The sequence below is a fragment of the Pinus tabuliformis genome, chromosome 5_2 (genome assembly GCF_031772625.1).
Source record: "Pinus tabuliformis cultivar Carrire ecotype Pingquan chromosome 5_2, CPIR1, whole genome shotgun sequence".
NCBI lineage: Eukaryota > Viridiplantae > Streptophyta > Pinopsida > Pinales > Pinaceae > Pinus > Pinus tabuliformis.
Genome location: NC_142306.1, coordinates 385,121,444 through 385,141,167, shown reverse-complemented (window position 1 = coordinate 385,141,167; position 19,724 = coordinate 385,121,444).

Here is a 19,724-nt window from a genome sequence, read left to right as displayed (position 1 = left end):
TTAAATGATTGCTAAACATGATAGGCAACAACACACATACCTCATACATCTCATATTATGAAGATTAAAAAATAGTAAAAATTAACTATATTGTTATTACCATTATTAAAATGATTAATATATTAGTTAAACATTTATACATTGAAAAAAAAAAGATTTTATCCTATATGATTTCTACAGAAATGTTTTTTGTCAAACATATTATGGATCACAGAAGCCTCAAATCCAAAGTTATTTTATTTTTAATTTATTTTTACTTTTAAATTCCATATAAATTAAATGATTGCTAAACATGATAAGCAACAACACACATACCTCATACATCTCATATTATGGAGATTGGAAAATAGTAAAAATTAACTATATTGTTATTACTATTATTAAAATTATTAATATACTAGTTAAACATTTATACATTAAAAAAAAACATGTAACAATATTTCTAACGGAGATTCACTCCATCTTTACCATTGGGATTTTTAACCAGTAAATAGGTTTTATTGCGATAACCACGGGCAAATATCGTTGATTATGTGACATTCTGAGACTTAAGAATTACTTTTAACATTTTTGTTTTTACTATTTACTAATCAGTGAACTAGTGACAATGAGTTAAGATGTTATGATTAATACAAATTAGTAGTTAAGCTGTTTATGGAAATTTATACTGTTTGATGGAAGAGTGGAGGGCTTACAAATAAACCTTAGTAACTTTCAATTTCGCAGAACAATTATCAGTTAAGGCAGTTACCCCCTTAATTGTTCTCTTGTCCTCAAGAAAGGGAAATGAGAAGAGGGGAGGGGGGGTTTGAAAAAGGAGGGTGGGGATTTTTGTGGAGCTCAACAGGAGTTCAGTAGGAAAACTCTAGAGCTTAGCTTTCCTAGAGAAGGAAATGAGCCATCGGCTGGACTTGGGGTCATGAGGCTGAAACCATTAAACTGCTGCTTTAAGAATCTGTTCGGAAGAAATTGAGGAACTTGGGGGGAGAACATTGGACATAATTGTGAATTTCTCGTTGGTAGGGTGGAGAGGTTTCATCTGTAAGAAACCGCTCTTCATCATCAGATGAGTAATGCAACTTTATTCTGCTATACAATGTATGTAGAATCAATTACCATGGAGGTATAATATGTTGTGAAATGACTGTTGTGAAATAATTGTGGGAGTAGATTTTAATGAGATAAGAATGCAACTTTATTCTTCTATACAATGTCTATAGAATCAATTACCATGCAGGTCAAATCTATTGCGAAATGACTGTTATGAAATAATTGTGAGGTAGATTTTAATTAGATAAAAAGGCAACTCTACTTTGCTATACAATGGTTGTAGAATAGACTTTAAGGCATGCCTATCTTGTTGGTATGATTGCAATGAGAAATATATTGTATAAGCCACTGTTATTATTAGTAAACATATACTCGATGTTTTCTACGTTGTGGATAGTTTCAGTAAGATTTTAAAGGATTCTGAGAGTTAGAAATAATGGAGAAATGGTTATATGGTTGTAACGCATCTTCTTAGTTTAGGAGTTGTTCCTAGAATTTAGGAGGTTGTTTACAACTACCTATTTTTCAGTGATGTATTTAATATGTAATATTCATTCATGTAAGGCAGAGAGTGAATGTGAGCGAGAGTCTCCTCCTTGTATGTTGAGTGCAGTCTCCAGGTGGTGTTCTCACCTGTGAGCTGCAACTCCTTCTGATTAATTCAAAGTTTAATTATTTTTATCTTGGTATCAGAGCTTAGGGTAGAGGTAGCCTTAATTATTTATTTGTTTTTTCTGGGATGTATCATTAGTTGCACATCTGTACATGTAGAGATAGTTGTGTGATCAGGTGGAGCTGCAGTAACACCTGAAGCGAGAAGGCATCAGATGACTGATCATCACTGAGCCGAAGGAAGGGTTGGAGCGAAAATTCGGAGCGGAATTTTTTTTTTTACAGAAGGTGCAGTGATTGGCGCGGTTTTTTCAAGAACAGTCGCGCCAATTAGCGCGGATTTGGGGCTGTAAAACGCGCCAGAGAAAAGAACGATCATTTTGGCGCGGATCCGTGGTCGATAAGCGCGCCAAAATTCCTGCACTCCGTGAATTGTCATTTTCCGGAATTGGCGCGGGTTCTGCGCTGTTTTGAGCGCCATCCCTTTCTTTCTGTAAATCTGCAATCTTTGTTGCAGATCGGAGTTGCCCGGTGGAGGCACGTGAAGGTTTCTGCTCGGTGGCAGCAGATTTGATTTGCCTGTTGGTGGCGAATTGAGGATCCTTGATCAGCTCGGAGGTCGCAGATCGGATCTGCCCGGTGGTGGCGAAGTGGGGTTCCGTGATCCGCTCGGTGGTAGCAGATCGGACCTGCCCGGTGGTGGCGAATTAGAGCTCTGTGATCTGTTCAGTAGTAACAGATCGGTTTTTCCCGGTGGTGGCATAGTGAAGTCCCTGATCTGTTTGGAGACAGCAGATCGGACTTGCCCGGTGGTGGCACAGAGAAGTTCCTGATCTGTTCGGTGGTAGCAGATCGGACTTGCCCGGTGGTGGCCAGTTGGAGTGTTCAGCAGTGCGAAAATGAACAACAGTTTGGAATCATACCTCCACGAGTCTGGCAAGCTCGATGGAACGAATTTTTCCAACTGGAAGTTCAAAATGCAAACCTTGCTGGAGAGTGCGAACGCATGGTCGATCGTCTTGGGAAATGAGCAGAGATCCGGAAATACAACCCAAGAACAGGATTGGGATAAAAGAGAAACGAAGGCAAAAGTCATACTGAAGATGTCTGTCAAAGACAACATTATCCCTCATATTCGAGATTGCAAGTCGGCCGCAGATATTTGGAGCACGATCAAGGGTCTGTATGAGACACAGAACACAAATCGTGTTCTCGCACTCAAAGGAAAATTGTATGCACTAAAGATGAATGAGAATGAATATGTTGATGGATTCACAACCAGAATCAAGGATCTGAAAGACAAATTGGGATCCATTGGAGAAAAGGTATCAGACTCAGATCTGGTTACCCTCACACTGAACAGGATGACCGATGAATATCAGACATTCATCTCAGGGTTGTTAGCGAGGGAGAAAGCCCCCTCTTTTGATGAGCTGACAGCGATTCTGCTCCAGGAGGAGGAGCGAAGACAAAACTTGAAGACCCAGAGCAATGACCTTGCTCTGATGGCAAATAAAAGACAGCACAGAGGAAAGCAGCGCCAGCACCCACATCAACACCAGCAACCGCAGCAGCAGCAGAAAGTGGTCAACTCCTTTCAAAGGAGACCATCTAGAGGTATGAATGATAACTTTGCTAAGAGATGTTTTTACTGTGGAAAGCCTGGTCACCAGATCAGAGAATGTTATAAGAGGCAAACAGATGAAAGGAGAGGTAAACAGCAGAAGCATCAAGGCTGTTTTGCTGAAGAAGAGGAAGACCACAGCTATGATCTTCGGCTATTTACAGTTGACTGTGCACTTTCAGCATCAAGAGGAGATGAGGACAATAGCTGGTATGTCGATTCAGGCGCATCCTCGCACATGACTGGTAAGAGAGAATATTTTGAGTTTCTTGAAGATTCTACATGTGGATCCAAAATTTATTTGGGTGATGATAGTGGCTATGAGATCAAAGGTTGTGGGGATATTCCTGTGAAGCTACCTAGTGGCGATATCAAACATCTCAAAAATGTTCTATATGTTCTAGGAATTAAAAAGAATTTGATCTTTGTCTATATGATAACAGACCAGGACATGCAGGTACAATTCTTCAAGAATGGATGTGTCATTCAGGATAGCAAATTGGAAACAGTTGCAACAGGAGTACGCGTGGGGAATTTGTATAAACTGGATGCAAGGAGCATGCCACGACAGGCGATGGTTGCAGCAACATCAACAGCTGAGAATCTCTGGCACCAGAGATTTGGACATATCAATCTACAAGATCTCATCTTGCTTAAAAATAAAGGTATGGTCGACGGACTTCCTGCTTTATATAATATCAAACTGGAATGTGATGGATGTGCATTAGGGAAGATGCATAGAGATGAATTCCCTGTGCATGACAACAGAAAACAAAGAGACATCCTAGAACTAGTGCATACAGATATTTGTGGACCTATGCAGACTAGGTCTTTAGGAGGTGCATACTACTTTCTACTATTTATAGATGATTGCACTAGGTTCTCTTGGGTGTATTTTTTAAGCAAAAAGAGTCAAGCTTTCCAATATTTTAAAGAATTCAAATCTATGATAGAGAACCAAACAGGAAAGAAGATAAAGATTCTCCGCTCAGATCAAGGGGGGGAATACAGGTTAAATGAGTTCATGAACTTCTGCAAGCAGCATGGGATTATACAGCAGTTCATAGTGCCACACACTCCACAGCAAAATGGAGTGGCAGAACGCAAAAACAGGACCCTTGTGGAGTGCGCGAGAAGTATGCTTCAAGGTAAAGGCATTTCTAATGGTCTTTGGGCAAAAGCCATTAATACTGCTGTGTATTTAAAGAATAGGAGTCCCACCAAATGTCTAGGCTTCAAAACCCCCTTTGAAGCATTGTTTGGACTCAAACCAGCAGTTGGTCATCTGAAAATATTTGGATCTAAAGCTTTTGCTCATGTACCGAAAGCAAATAGGAAAAAGCTAGATCCCAAAGCCTTGAAATGCATATTTGTAGGATATGGCACAGAATATAAAGCATACAAATTATATAATCCTGTGACTCATAAAGTGTTTGCAAGCAGAGATGTCATTTTTCATGAACAGATAGGAGATGGAAAGGAAGACTCTAACAGTGACAGCCATATTCCATTCTTGATAGAACTGAACAGTGAAGATGAAGAAGAACAGGAGCAGGAGCAGAAACAGGAAGAAGTAGCAGCAGATAGCATAATAAGTGATGATGCAGGCCTGGACAGTACTGAAACAGGAAGAGTTGAGGTAAGTCCTTTACCGAGAAGATCAGGTAGAAAGACTAGACTACCTGCAAAATTTAGAGACTATGCTTTAATGTCCAAGATTTTGAACATTGTATAACCCTTAAATTATGAAGAAGCAAGTAGATCAGATGAATGGAGGGCTGCAATGCATGAAGAAATGGAATCCATATATAGAAACCATACTTGGGACTTAGTTGAGCTGCCAGAAGGAAGAACCCCTATAGGTTGTAAGTGGTTGTATAAACCTAAGATAAATGCAGAGGGTACTATAGAAAAATTCAAAGCAAGACTGGTAGCAAAGGGTTATTCACAACAGGAAGGAATTGATTTTGATGACACCTTTGCCCCTGTAGCTAAACTTAATACAATTAGAATGCTAATCTGTTTAGCAACAAAACATAAATGGAAGCTACAACAGTTAGATGTTAAATCTGCATTTCTGAATGGAGAATTAAAAGAAGAAATATATTTAGTACAGCCTCTTGGTTTTGTGAAAAAGGGGAAGGAACATTTAGTGTGTAAACTCCATAAGGCACTTTATGGATTGAAACAAGCACCCAGGTCATGGTATGACAAAATTGATTCATTTTTTGTTCAGCATAGTTTCCATAGGAGCCTCAACGATCCAAATCTGTACACCAAGATAAATAAACAGAGGCAAATCATTTTGATTTCTTTGTATGTGGATGACATGATAATAACAGGAAATGCAAATAGTTTAATCAAAGAAATCAAGCAGCAAATGTCACAGGAATTTGAAATGAAAGACCTTGGTGATCTTCATTATTGCCTAGGATTGGAAGTGTGGAAAGATTCTGGTCAAACTTTTCTAACTCAAGGAAAGTATGCCAGAACCCTGTTGGAAAGATTCAGAATGGAACAGTGCAAAACAGTAGCAACACCATTGCAGCAGAACCTCAAGTTAAGTAGTGACGATAGTACAAAACAGGTGGATGCCACTTTGTATAGACAGCTAGTGGGAAGCCTGATATATCTCACGACAACTAGACCTGATCTGGCATATTCTGTTAGTGTGCTCAGCCAGTTTATGTCCAGACCACTTGACAGTCACTGGAATGCAGCAAAATGTGTGTTGAGGTACCTGAGTGGTACTTGCAATTATGGTATTTTATACACTGACATTTCTGATGTTACTTTAGCAGGTTATTCAGATTCTGATTGGGCAGGCAACCTGGATGATCGTAGATCTATCACAGGTTATGCATTTAGTATTGGATCCGGGGTTATTTCATGGAGCAGCAAAAAGCAAAGCACTGTAGCATTATCGTCATGTGAAGCAGAGTACCAGGCGTTGTGTGCAGCTACATGTGAAGCCATTTGGTTGAGGAGATTGCTTAGTGATGCAGGCGAAGGACAAAAAGCAGCAACCAGCATCAAAACTGACAATCAAAGCACAATAAAGCTTGCATACAATCCAGTTTTCCATAAGAATACTAAACACATTGATACTCAGTTTCACTTTGTACGAGAAAAGATACAGTCTAAGGAAATTTGTGTGGATTATTGTAATACTTGTGATAATATAGCTGACAGTTTTACTAAGCCTCTAGGGCGAGTAAAGTTTGAGTTATTTAGAGGGATGTTAGGTGTGCAAAATAACCCTTTCTCCATTAAGGGGGGGAGTTAGAAATAATGGAGAAATGGTTATATGGTTGTAACGCATCTTCTTAGTTTAGGAGTTGTTCCTAGAATTTAGGAGGTTGTTTACAACTACCTATTTTTCAGTGATGTATTTAATATGTAATATTCATTCATGTAAGGCAGAGAGTGAATGTGAGCGAGAGTCTCCTCCTTGTATGTTGAGTGCAGTCTCCAGGTGGTGTTCTCACCTGTGAGCTGCAACTCCTTCTGATTAATTCAAAGTTTAATTATTTTTATCTCTGAGGCCCCAGGCCTTTAATTAAAATAAGGAAACCGTGAGGAGAGAAAAGCCCCGAAGTAGACAAAAATACCATCCCAGAGACACTTAGAAGTGAATGAGTAAGCAAATCGCGATAACGATTGATACAGTTCGGTTAAAAGAAAAATTCAAATGATACAAAGGGTAAAGATAATCATGTGTAACATAATTCAAGGTAGTTGGCCCCAACCATTCCGACAAGATAGAACCCCTGGTTAGGGATGGTGGGTGCTAAACGTAAAAGAAAAGTGTTATGCATTGTAATTGTTAACACAGCATTGGTTCCCTTTAAAATTAACTATAGCATGAATAAGGTTACGATTCCTCTGCACCAGAAAAGGAGGCAAGCGAATAGAGTGTTTCAATCCTCAATCTCGCAAAGAACAACGAACACTGTGTTTAAACTATTATGCACAAAATCTCTAACCCTAGCAGATTTACTCCTCGGCTAGTCCCAAAAGGGACACCTAGGAGGTCTTTTTGCTGCTAAAGGTAAATAATTTAAAGACTCTAATTCAAAGATTTAGTTTTCCAAGATCTTCAATCAACCCTATAACCGTGATTGGAACAATGTAATAAAGACTATAAAATACTAGTTTAATAGTCAGCACTGAAACACATCGATGAAGCCAGTTGGACAATTCTGAAATTAAGTAAAGATGTATATATATATATATATATATATTTCATGAGCTCATATGACATTATTTTACAAAAAAAAACAAATTAGGAAAGAGGTCTTTATAAACAGTTAAAAAACATAAATAAACCATGCAGAGTCCTCTACATTAATTACTCAAGATATCGTTGAGAGAAGAAGTCATTCAAAGCATTACATTAGTAATGGGAATCGTTCTTTAAAAGAAATCCCTACTTAGTCCAATTCTAATTAGAAACGAGAAGCATGAAACTTCAAGCTAGCATGTCGAGGCATTCCCATACCATAGCTCTTGGCAAGAAAGGTTCGTCCTGCTACTTGTAGTAGGAGTGTAACAACTCGATGCGTAACCCCATCACCACAGATCTTTGCAACCTGCAATCCAGAGCAGTAAGAATGTCAGCGCCAAATCATAGGAGACATTTCACAAATACAAATAAATGAAATGAGGAGTTATGCCTCACTTGTGGAAGGATGGAGAGGGTTTTCCTTCTGCCAATATCAGAGAGAAACTTGAAGGTGTTACTGTGTTTTCACCTGCGTAAACGAACAAGATTTATAGTCAGTCGTCGATGAAAAAAAAGGAATGAAAAGCGTGAGAAATTGTAACATTAGAATTAACCTCTGTAATAGAGAATATACCTGCCATCAAAGGTAGTGAATTAGGTGTTGAACGGGGTAGCTCCTGTGTCCTAAGGAGTTCAATGGAGGTTCTGAGCACACCGGTAGATATGTTGAATGGTAGCAATGAGGTCAAGACGCAGGTATGCTTCCATTTCCATTTAGCAGTTGCAGGATCAAAGGTTGGAGTCAAGATCTGGTCGACAATCCAGGCATAAAGATCAAATTTTGAGAGGATAACCTCTACTACAAGCGTGAGGACAAGCTCCGAGATCTTCTCCCATTCTCCAGGCACATATGAGCACCATCTGGCAAATGGAAGAGCCTGGACCGAGCAGCTAGCAGCGTTAGGAATGCAGCCCAGCTAAGTGGAGTAATTACGACATGACCTAAAATATTAATGTACCAGCGTGTAGAGCTAAGGGGAAGGGTTCACTCCTCGGGAACCTGTCTTTTGAACCCAGGACATGAATACACCACCTCGGCCATCACACTAACATTAATGTTGAGCGCTTAGAATATTTAAAATCATGTACATCTGATTAAGCATTAATTCCAAATATTAAATTATGCAGAGCTTTAGTAACTATGTAACATGCAATTTGGGTTAACTAACATCCGCAACTGGATTATTAAGTGCGTACATAATATATATATAATGAGTAACAAATAAATAAATAAATTATATGGTAGATTTCATGTGTGTTACAATTGGTATGAGAGCCCTCAGGTTACTACGTTGAGGCCTAAGTGGTTAATCATTAAATAACAAAATTATTATGATACACAGAGAGGGAGTAGCCGCAAGATGAGACAAGGAGTGGGACCCACCCTCTCTGGAGGTGTTGTTGGTCACAACCTAGAGGTGTGGGTATAGATGGGGGATGTAAACCAGAATACAAATGTGGTGCTACTAGAAACAGTTCAACAGCTTCGAGCAGAGATGTAGAATTTGCAGGTCCATAATGAGAGATTACGTCTGGAGCAAGAAAAGATCATGAAAATCATATTAGATAGATAGAATCAAAGAAACCCAAACCCCAGTCAGGATGAGGAACATGGGACTAAGTACCATAAATAGAAGGAAGGGCGCATGGAGTCGGAAGCAGGATGAACTGGCAATAAGGGAGAATCAAATAATGTCTCTGGTAAGAAGAATACCAAAAGGCAGAAAATTGAGCTCCAGGGGGAGTTCAAAAAGATCAAACATCTGGTATATAATGAAGAGGTTGAAGAAGCGGCGAAGTCACGGTTTATTAATATGAATAAATACTTCCATATATATGAAATGATGACAACTTGAAAGCAAGATTAGCAATTTACCAGCTATAGGGCAAAGCCAACTTATGGTGGGAGGAAAGCAAAATAGTCAAAGAAATTAGCGAGCAGGAAGTTACGTGGGAGCAATTCCAGAAGCATTTTAAGGACAGGTATTTGATAGAGTGGTTTTACAATGACAGAGCCAAAGAGTTTCATAAGCTAAAATTGGGACAACATACTATGGATGAGTTCATAGCCAAATTTTCTTCGCTACTGAGATATGTTCCCTATATCCGTGAAGAGAAGGCCAAAGTCCAGTGTTTTATTAGTAGCTTACATATCTACATGAATGAAAAATTGGAATTCAATAACCCTAAAACAATGGAGGAAGCAGTCCAGAAGACTCAGATCTGTTATCACCAGATGAGGCAGAAAGGTGAAAGTAATAAAAACTGACCAAGTAAGAAAGGACAGAAAATTTTTATAGCCAATAAAAATGTGAAACAGACTTGTGCCAAATATGCAGGACATAACGGATCAAATGGAATTACGAACTGGAACCAGCAGAGGTATAAACCTCAGAATGAAGCAAAAAAAATGAAGCATCAAACAAATTGGAATCTAGACAACTTTCCAAACCTCCATTGCAATGTTGGGGTTGTGGGGAACCTCACTATTACAAAATTTGTCCTCGTAGGGGAAGACAAGACCCAATTATGAATGTTCAAGAGGAGTCTACTGTTGGTGATGTGGCTAGGATCATACGCGAATCAATGTAGCACTGGAAGGTCGCCAAGCAGAATATCAACCTTCTATGGTAGAACTTGAAGGTAAGATATCTGTTCATCCCGTTTCCATTTTAATCGACCATGGTGCAAGCTTGAGCTATGTTAGCCAAAGAATAGTTGAGATATGCCAATTAAAAAGTATAAAGTTTAGAAGCCCGTGGCTACTCCAATTAGCCACATGAGCAAAAGGAAGAGTTAGTGCCAAAATAGAAGATCGTGAAATTGAGTTGGCAGGACAGTAGATTAGGACAACTCTAAATGTTTTACCATTAGGCTCCTATGATGTTCTGATAGGAATGGACTAGTTGGAACTTCAATGGACCTTAGAAAATTGTAAAGATAAAACAATTAATTTCTTGTCCAATGATGGCACCAGAATAGAGATTCAAGGTGTAATAAGTGAAGTGAAGTTGTGTCCCATTACAACCCATTAGCTAGCATGATGTATGCGTAAAGGTTGTAAAATATATGTGGTTCAAGTATGGTACACAAAATCCAAAGATAAGCTCGCTGCTTTTGAAAATTGCAGTCGTGCAGGAATTCAAATATGTCTTTCAAGAAGATATCCCTCGACTACTACCCAAGAGGAAAGTCGATTTTACCATAGAATTGGTCCCTGGAGCTGCTCCAATCTCCAAATCCCCTTACAAAATGAGCATCCCCGAGTTAACAGAGTTAAAAATGCAACTTCAAGAGCTGTTGGACAAAGGCTACATTCGGCCTAGTGTATCCCCTTGGGGAGCCCTAGTTTTGTTCGTAAGAAAAAAGGATGGTACCATGTGGTTGTGTATAGATTTTAGATGATTAAACAAGTTAACAATTAAGAATAAATATCATCTACCCCAAATTGACGATCTTTTCGATCAAGTTAAGGGAGCAGTAGTGTTCTAAAAAATTGATCTATGATCCGGGTATCATAAAGACTGCATTAAAGAGGAAGACATTCATAAAACTGCATTCAGAATGTGATATGTCCATTATGAGTTCCTGGTTTTACCATTTGGACTAACAAACGCTCCAGCAACCTTCATGAGTATGATGAATGGAATTTTCCACCCCTTACTTGACAAGTTCGTTCTTATTTTTATTGATGACATTCTGTTATACTCCAGGAGTATAGAGGAAGACATGGAACATCTTCGGGTGGTATTGCAAACTTTAAGAGAAAAGGAACGGTACGCCAAATTTAGAAAATGTGACTTCTTTAAGGATCAAATCCAGTACCTTGGGCATGTTTTTTCCTCTGAAGGCATAGCAGTGGATCCGGAGAAAATCAAGACCATAATGGACTGGCTGGTTCCCGCAAATGTGACGAATATATGCGCCTTTTTGGGCTCATCTAGTTACTATAGATTGTTCATATGGGGATTTTCTAAGGTTGTTTATCCCATTACTTCCTTGTAGAGAAAGGGAGAAAATTTTAAATGGAGTAGGGACTATTGGATAAAATGATGGATGAATGAAAGAAATGTTGCACATTCAAGCCAGATAACCACTCCTACTATGATTAACCCCAGACATGGGTGAACAACCCCAGACTACAAGGCTTTCAACCAGCAATTACTCACAGTTTGAACAAAATGTAATGATGGAGAAGACTGACTACACCAGCAGATACATAGGACCCTGTGCTGGCCAGCTGCAACCAGTTAGGAGATCTGTAAATCTATTATCTAACACAGAGACAGGATGATAGCTCTCTATGCATTAAAACAACAGAAACCTGCAAGCAATTTCAAAGAACAGCTAAATTTTAACACAGAGGTGGGATGACAGCCCCTCTGATGCTAAACATTCACAGCACATGAAATAATGCAAAACAGGCACAGCCTAGGACATAGAAGAAGGTGAGCAAATGATGGCAAAAGAAGCTTGTATTAGTTGGAAATGAAGGCCAGACGCTGCAGGTCTCACAGTATTTACGGTCTCTAGAAGTTGAAGCCTACAACACACTAGCATTCATCTAACACTCATCAAACTAATTACATCATTTCTCTAGGTATATATAGAATCAGTTTACAAAAATCTCTACTAGGGTGTGCGTGGAGGTGTCTTAATTAATCACCAACCATATTTACAATTTGATATGGGTTCTCTACTACATCCTGACTGTTTTAAATGAACAAAATTGCTCTTTTTGTACTTCAAAGTTCAAAGTCCTTCCTGAACAGTTGAAATATTATCTTCATAATTTTTCAATAACTGTTGTTGTCATTGAATTGTTCGAGGAGAATTTTCTTTGTCTTTGGCCATGCTGTGTTGAATGCAGGTAGTTGAGGGTTTTAATGCACCGAGTACAGGGAATTGATGGCTTGTTTCCTCCTTTACGTGCATAGAACAGGCCCTGAGAAACATTGCAGAATACCCTTAGAAATATTTTGAAATCGAACAAGGGCCGAGATGAAACACTGGCCGTCAGATGGCAAAAAGAACAACCAAGATCTGCTATCGGGAGGCAATGGGAAGGCGCAATTTGAATATGAGTCGTTAGATTAAAGGAATGGACGGCTGAGATCATGCTAGAATGAGCTATCGGGAGGTGGATGATCATGGCGAATGAGGGCCATTAAATCATGGGATGAGGTAATCGGATGGTGATCGGACGTCAGAAGAGAGCGATGGTTAATGGTCGGGGAGCCGGTGCAATGGCGGGAAGTGGTTTTCTCGCACCACTTTTGTGTTGTGGCGGTAATCGTACAGGGCAGTGCGATGCAATAGGACTGAGGCATGTGGATGGCGGAATAACACTTTCCCATGGATTATATAACGTGCAGGTTGACAGAGAGGGACTTGTGCACAATGTTGGATCAACGGGCAGGACAATTGGACGGCGGAGATTGGCTTGCGGGGAAAGCTATGCAATATGGCAAACATACTATCGGAGGGGAACCTGTGGACTTGAAACTTTATACATAGGAGTAGTGAATAGTATCAGGTTGGATATTTAATATCGCATCGCAAATTGGAAAATACCTTGACATATTGAAAGCGCTGATTGCGATGGTGCGACGAACCCGATGAAATCTTTTAACAGCAGCTTAAAATCACGTCACGTCCGGCATGGGCAGTCGGTAATCAGCGATCGACGATGCTATGGACATGACTTAATGAGACCTGCTGAAAGCTCTGATTGTGACATGCGACTAGGCCATGGATCCGATAGGGGAGTTAACCATAATTAAGACTGAAGAAGGGGCATCGCAATATCGCATGAGCGGGAGTCAAGAGGTTTGGGCCTTTATTCAAACAGATATGCGATTTACCGATTGCGATGAGGAAAGAAAGCGCAAAGCTATATGGTTGGGTCTTATGAAAGATTTGACTTGTGCTTTAGGACTAGGGCCAAAAAGGGACTTTGACAAATTTTGGAGGGATTTAAATGGGGAATGAGGAGGTTTTAGGAGGAAAACAAAGATGGCAGGGCTATGGGAAAAGATAAAATGGAGGAAAAGACTGAATGAACTGCTGCTATCCCATCTTTGCAGAAAACACTACGACCAAGTTGTCTGAGACCTTCAAAAATGCTCAAAAATGTAGCAATGCTAACACTGGCTCCTTCTGGGGATGAGATCCTCCCTATGAGGTCTCAAGAACCTGTAGATCAATGCCTTCCTAGCTGAAAATAAACTAATCAAAATTCCTAGTGTTCCATTGGGCATGGAATCTAACTGATCCTGCACTACAACTGATAAAACAAAATATTTACAATTTTTAAGGCCAAAAGACCTTAAACCACATAAACTTTCAAAAATCACCCATTAACTGGGCCATCAAAAACTATTTCACCTCCTATACTTTTCAGTATGAAGGTGTTGTTCCCTTGAACCTATGAAATGATGAAAGGCCTTGTCCAGAAAGCATCAAATTTCCCATGATTGCCTTTCTTTTCCTTCAGTGCATCCCATTTCAGAACTAACTCACCAACCTGAAAATTGTTTGCTTTTGCCTTCTTCTCGAAGGCTTCCTTGATGCTTCTCTGATGTGCTGCAGCTTTTTCCACCAGTTTTTCTCTGTTCTGATGCAACTCTGTTAAATCAGTGATTCTATTTGCCATATCATCTTCATAATTTTGTTCTTCTTGAAGGAACTTTGCCATAGGGAGAGTTAGCTGGATTGGAAATACAGCCTCAGTGCCATATACCAGCTTGAATGGAGAACTCCCTATAGATCTCTTAATGGTCACTCTGTCAGCCCATAGTGCATACTTGAGCTTTGAATCCCAATTCTTTTTATTGTCCTCTAATAGCTTTTTAATTATCCTGATCAGACTTTTATTAGAGGATTCTGCTAGACCATTTCCTTGAGGATAATATGAGGTGGAATGAACAAGTTTAATTCCCATTGAATCACACATTTCCACCAATTCTTTTGCCCTGAAGGCTACTGCATTGTCTGTGATTAATTTATGTGGACAACCAAATCTGTTGAAGATATTTTATGTCAAAAACTTTATGACCACATTATGATCAGCCTTCCTTGTAGGGACTGATTCAATCCACTTTGTAAAATAATCAGTGGCAACCAATATCCAACTGTGCTGGCCACTGGAATGTGGATTGATTTCTCTGATGAAATCCAAACCCCATTGCTGAAAAGGTCCTTTTGCAATTATTGGTTTTAGGGGCAGGGACTTCAACTGATGTTTTCCTTCAAACCTTTGGCACCTGTCACAAGATTTAACAAAAACAAATACATCAAAAAATGAAGTGGGCCAATAGTACCCAGCTCTGAGAATTTTATGGGCTGTAGTTTTCCAATAATGGTGCCCTCCACACATGCTAGAATGAAACTGCTGCATGACATCTACTGACTGTTCTTTGTCCAGACACCTTAAAAATATTCCAGATGGATCCCTCCATTAGAGTAGATTTTCCATAATGCAATATTTTTCTACTCTAAGTTTCAAATTTCTAGCTTTACTTTGATTAAATCCTGAAGGGATTTCTAGCTTCAACAAGAAATTGATTATTTCAGCATGCCAGTTACATGAAGCTAGATTCTCGGCCACTGACTGTTCTTTCATTGTTTCCTCTTCTTCTATTTGACCAATTTCTGCCATAGTGCATAGGAAATCAATGTCTAAAGTTCTGCAATTTTCTTCAGCCAATAACTTGGCGAGACGCTGACCTCTGACCAGCTTGGTGGGCTTCAACTCTATGTTAAATTCTATCATTTTAGCAATCCATTTTGCCCTTCTTCCATCAGCATCAGGTTGAGTTAAGACATCTTTTATTGCAGCCGAGGAAACATATGCAATTATTTTTGAATGCAAGATATAAACTCTGAAAGCCTTTAAGGATTTAATAAGAGCATATGTCTGTTTCTCTATAATATCATACTTTAGCTCAGCATCCCTCAAATTCTTGCTGAAAAATGCCACTAGATACTCTGAACCTTCTTCATCTTGTTGCAATAAAACAACTACAATAGTATCCTCAAGAGGCAAAAGAAAATATGTGGAACTCCTTACTATAGTCAGGACTTATTAATGTGGAAGCTTCCATTATAGCCTTCTTGATATAATCAAATGATTTTCTTGCTGCTTCAGTCCATCTTACCTCTGCTCCTTTCTTCAACATGGAGGTTACGTGCTTTACCAACTCTGCAAAATTCGGAATAAACCTCCTGACAAAATTAATTTTGCCCAGAAAAGATTGTATATCTTTCTTTGATCTGGGGACAATCAAAGCCTGAATTGCTTTGACTCTTTCTGGGTCAATCTGAACACCTGCAGTAGACACAATATGTCCCAATAGCTTGCTTTCATGTAAAGCAAATTGTGATTTTCTGGGATTGACTGATATTCCAAACCTTCTGCACTTCAAGAACACCTTTTTCAAATGCTGCAAATGATTTTGATGGCTGCTGGAATAAACAATTATATCATCAAGGAAGATAAGCACAAATTTGTCCTTCTCTCCCACAAAGGCTATATCCATAGCTCTCTGAAAAGTGGCTCCAACATTCATCAATCCAAATGGCATTTTAGCATACATAAACGTGCCCCAAGGAGTGGTAAATGCAGTTTTTTCTTGGTCATCTGGGTGCACAGCAATCTGATTGAAGCCTGAAAATCCATCTATGAAAGACATTACCTTTGCTCCTGAGACCTTCTGCAGCAAATGCTCCATTTTTTGCAGAGGATAATTATCTTTCTTTGAGCATTTGTTTAATTTTATGAAATCGACGCATAGTCGGATTTCACCACTCTTCTTCCTTACCACCACTAGGTTGGCCACCCACTTTGAATATCTAAGAGGAACAATGATTTTGGCAGCAAGCAACTTTTTAATTTCTTTTTCGATTAGTGGAAGAAGCATAGGATTTATTGGTCTCAACTTCTATTTGAAAGGAACAGTGTCCTTTTAAAGAGGGATTTTATGCTGAATTATATTCTTGTCACATGTTTTCAGATCACTATACTCCCAGGAAAACACATCAACAAATTGCCTCATTAAATTGCAGTATTCAACACTTCAGTCAGCAAATAGATGAGTGGACAGATTTATAAATTTGGGCACACCTGGACTTCCTATATCATGCTTACAGACTGCAGACTGATCTTCTTTTTGGGCAGCCTTGTAAGGCACATCATTTTGGTCAAACAGTCTTTCAAGAGGAATTAGACCTTTGGGAATATGATTACTAGGAAGCTGGACAATGCTATCTTTACCAATTTTATTTCTAATATGGGACTTGGGATTTTCATGCAAGGCGTCATTCTCTTGGCCAATTTGTATTTCTGAAAATTCATCAATGAGTTGAAGGAACCTATTCAACTCATCATCATCTTCAAAAAATTTCCTATGGTGGACATTATCGGGGAAGGATGGTCTGTACTTCATTTGGACTTCATAAACTAGTCTGGGAGGCATAGGAGGAATAAATAGACTAGCAGAAACAGCAAGGGAATCAGCAAGCTGATTTTGGGCTCTAGGAATGTATGAAATACTGAAAAAATAAAAAAGGTCTCTGATTCTCCATACCTCATCTCTGTATGCTTTCAGCCTTGGGTGCTTTGCATGAAATGTTTTATTTACTTGCTGAATTATCAGATCAACATCTCCAAATACCTTTAACTTCTTAATTCCTCTGTCTTTTGTTGCGTTAAGTCCCAATAGCAGTGCTTCATATTCTGTTATATTGTTAGTCACTTTAAAAACCAACTTAAAAGACAGTTGAATGCTTTCTTGTTGTGGAGATACTAGCACCACTCTTACTCCTGTAGTCTCCCTGGAACATGCTCCATCAAAGAACATCTCCCAAACCTAACTTCCTTGCTCTCTCTTGGCCTGAACGATTGGTTTCCTGAGCTGCATTTCTGCCTTATGAGATTCTTCTATTTGGAGAATACATGCTCCAAAATCAGTGTCCACTGCATATATAGGAGGATTTGTAGGATTCTTCTCATCACTGATAATGTATGCCAACTATGCCTCTCTATATAACCTCCTACTCTCTCCTCCAAACACTGGGACAGTCGCATAAGATAGATCATTTTTTAGTGTCCCACCTAGTCTCTTAATCCACCCTCTAGGCAACAGCATGCCAAACTTGGGAGGGACATCAACTACCACAATATCCATCACCATGCTCTTCATGGGTAGCTGAGTTAAGGTAATGGCCAGATCTTTAATCAATCCAAGACATTTCACCTTCCTTGAATCAAAAGAAAACAAATCATGATAGGGTCTAGTGATATCAAGGCCCAAATCTTCCATGACAGCCTTAGGCATCAAATTGTGGCTGGCCCCTGTGACTAGCAGGAAATTGTGGAGCATTTTATCATGAATGGTCAATGAGACATAAAAATATGGAGAATTATTATCAGCAGGTTCAATCATAGGACTGAGCACGATGGCAGGCTTGTCATCTTGTAAATTGACAGAGTCAGTGCAGGTTTGTTTGGCTTCTAGCTCAAGGGCTTCAAGTATAGGCTTTCTAAACATTTCACTCTTCACCAACGGTCCATATGTAGCAGCAACAATCCTCTCAATCCTCGTAGGTGCTTGCTGTCCTGCCATATTTGGAATATTTGGAAGAATACTAATAGATGAAGGAGTAGGAAGTAATGTGATGGATGGCAATGATAAATGGATGTTTTGGATTGAAATGGAGGCTTTCTTTGGACTAAGATTCAAAGGATAACTAACTATACAAGGGGCAGAACTAATCTCTGAAGGAATTTCCTGATTAACAGTGCTATTTTCTAAATCTTCAAACTGTAAATCTTCAGCAACAACTTTATCTTTCAGAGATGCATGAGACTTCTTAGGCTTACCTGATCTTGATGCCCCTTTCTATGAAACTCTCTTTGATTTAGCAGTCCTCTTAGGTTCAGGCACTGGTTCAGCTGGAGATTTCTAAGGATTTCTTCGAGTGTGTCTCACAAACTAAGCTAGAACTTCAATGTGGAGTCGCCAAAGGATGGTCTTAACTTCAATGGAGTCGCCAGATAGATGATTACAACCAAAATATGTGTTCAAACCTTGTCTGTCATCAAATCTTGAAGTTGTGTCGTTCTCCCAGGGAAGGTGAGCTTCGATTCTCCTCTCCCCGTCAATGACACCAATTAATGTTATCACCCCAAGAAACTCACCTAGGTTGTATATCAGTGATGCTCTGGAACATTACAAACTCAACAAAATGCTGGATAAAATGATGGATGAATGAAAGAAATGCTACACATTCAAGCCAGATAACCACTCCTACTATGATTAACCCTAGACATGGGTGAACACCCCCAGACTACAAGGCTTTCAACCACCAATTATTCACAGTTTGAACAAAATGTAATGATGGAGAAGACTGACTACACCAGCAGATACATAGGACCCTGTGATGGCCAGCTGCAACCAGTTAGGAGGTCTGTAAATCTATTATCTAACACACAGACAGGATGACAGCTCTCTATGCATTAAAACAACATAAACCTGCAAGAAATTTCAATGAACAGCTAAATTTTAACACAGAGGTGGGATGACAGCCCCTCTGATGCTAAACATTCACAGCACATGAAATAATGCAAAACAGGCATAGCCTAGGACATAGAAGAAGTGAAAAGTGAGAAAAAGAAGCTTGTATTAGTTGGAAATGAAAACCAGATGCTGTGGGTCTCACAGTATTTACGTTCTCCGAAAGTTGAAGCCTACAACACACTAGCATTCATCTAACACTCATCAAACTAATTACATCATTTTTCTAGGTATATATAGAATCAGTTTACAAAAATCTCTGCTAGGGCGTGCATGGAGGTTTCTTAATTAATCACCAACCGTATTTACAATTTGATATGGGTTCTCTACTACATCCTCACTGTTTTAAATAAAAAAAATGGCTCTTTTTGTACTTCAGAGTCCTTCCTGGACAGTTGAAATATTATCTTCCTAATTTTTCAATAACTGCTGCTGTCATTGAACTATTCAAGGATCATTTTCTTTGTCTTTGGCCATGCTGTGTTGAATGCAGGTAGCTGAGGGTTTTAATGCACTGAATACAGGGAGTTGATGGCTTGTTTCCTCCTTTACGCGCGCAGAACAGGCCCTGAGAAAC